Source organism: Procambarus clarkii, chromosome 77, assembly GCF_040958095.1.
Source record: "Procambarus clarkii isolate CNS0578487 chromosome 77, FALCON_Pclarkii_2.0, whole genome shotgun sequence".
Taxonomy (NCBI): domain Eukaryota; kingdom Metazoa; phylum Arthropoda; class Malacostraca; order Decapoda; family Cambaridae; genus Procambarus; species Procambarus clarkii.
Genome location: NC_091226.1, coordinates 18,866,749 through 18,869,248, shown reverse-complemented (window position 1 = coordinate 18,869,248; position 2,500 = coordinate 18,866,749).

Genomic DNA, 2,500 nt, shown 5'->3' with positions numbered 1-2,500 from the left:
GGATGGGTTGGTCAGGTGTCGGCCTATATATCTTCCCCCTTCTCCCTTCTCCTTAGTCAGTCTGGTGTTGACAAAGGCTTTAACAAAGCCGAAACGTTCACCTCATTTCATATTTCTCTGTGGATTTTCCGCATATATATATATATATATAAATATATATATATATATATATATATATATATATATATATATATATATATATATATATAATAACTCACACCCCAGAAGTGACTCGAACCCATACTCCCAGGAGCCACGCAACTGGTATGTACAAGACGCCTTAATCCACTTGACCATCACGACCGGACATAATGAGGTGATAGCCGAGGCTATTTGAACCACCCCACCGCCGGCACTCGGATAGTAATCTTGGGCATAGCATTTTACCAAATCACCTCATTCTTTGGGGCACACGTGAGGAACACAAATGCGAACAAGCCTGAATGGTCCCCAGGACAATATGCAACTGAAAACTCACACCCCAGAAGTGACTCGAACCCATACTCCCAGGAGCCACGCAACTGGTATGTACAAGACGCCTTAATCCACTTGACCATCACGACCATATATATATATATATATGGGATAAATGTGAGGTGAAACATAGAGGCTGCAGAAGGCTTATAGGCCCATACGAGGCAGCTCCTATCTAAACACAAAGATTAATCCAGTGTAATTGGCCTATCATGTTGGACATTGTCTTCTGTGTTGGCATCGATATGTTCTTGTCTTGTCCTTACTCTCATGGTGGGTAGAGTAAATAGTTCCGTGATTTGGGTGTTCATGGTAGGTCGCTCTATTCTTATGTGAATTGCCTCAAGAATTTGTATTCTTAAGATTACAAGATTACAAATTCTTGAGGCAATTCACATAAGAATAGAGCGACCTACCATGAACACCCAAATCACGGAACTATTTACTCTACCCACCATGAGAGTAAGGACAAGACAAGAACATATCGATGCCAACACAGAAGACAATGTCCAACATGATAGGCCAATTACACTGGATTAATCTTTGTGTTTAGATACGAGCTGCCTCGTATGGGCCAATAAGCCTTCTGCAGCTTAAAATATATATTTTAAAATATATATTTATATTTGCTGCTTAATATATATATATATATATATATATATATATATATATATATATATATATATATATATATATATATATATATATATATATATATATATATATATATATGTCGTACCTAGTAGCCAGAACTCACTTCTCAGCCTACTATGCAAGGCCCAATTTGCCTAATAAGCCAAGTTTTCATGAATTAATTGTTTTTCGACTACCTAACCTACCTAACCTAACCTAACCTAACTTTTTCCGCTACCTAACCTAACCTAACCTATAAAGATAGGTTAGGTTAGGTTAGGTAGGGCTGGTTAGGTTTGGTCATATATCTACGTTAATTTAAACTCCAATAAAAAAAAATTGACCTCATACATAATGAAATGGTTAGATTTATCATTTCATAAGAAAAAAATTTGAGAAAATATATTAATTCAGGAAAACTTGGCTTATGAGGCAAATCGGGCCTTGCATAGTAGGCCGATAAGTGCGTTCTGGCTATTATATACGACATATATATATATATATATATATATATATATAATATATATATATATATATATATATATATATATATATATATATATATATATATATATGTATATATATATATATATATATATATATATATATACATATATACACCTGACCAACCCTAGGGATGGGTTGGTCAGGTGTAACCAACCCTAGGGATGGGTATATATATATATATATATATATATATATATATATATATATATATATATATGTCGTACCTAGTAGCCAGAACGCACTTCTAGGCCTACTATGCATGGCCCGATTTGCCTAATAAGCCAAGTTTTCCTGAAGCAATTCTTGAGGCAATTCACATAAGAATAGAGGGACCTACCATGAACACCCAAATCACGGAACTATTTACTCTACCCACCATGAGAGTAAGGACAAGACAAGAACATATCGATGCCAACACAGAAGACAATGTCCAACATAATAGGCCAATTACACTGGATTAATCTTTGTGTTTAGATACGAGCTGCCTCGTATGGGCCAATAAGCCTTCTGCAGCTTAAAATATATATTTTAAAATATATATTTATATTTGCTGCTTAATATATATATATATATATATATATATATATATATATATATATATATATATATATATATATATATATATGCAAACAAGCCTGAATGGTCCCCAGGACTATATACAACTGAAAACTCACACCCCAGAAGTGACTTAAATAAAATATATGGGTTCGAGTATGGGTTCGAGTCACTTCTGGGGTGTGAGTTTTCAGATATATATATATGTCGTACCTAGTAGCCAGAACTCACTTCTCAGCCTACTATTCAAGGCCCGATTTGCCTAATAAGCCAAGTTTTCCTGAATTAATATATTTACTATAATTTTTTTCTTATGAAATGATAAAGCTAC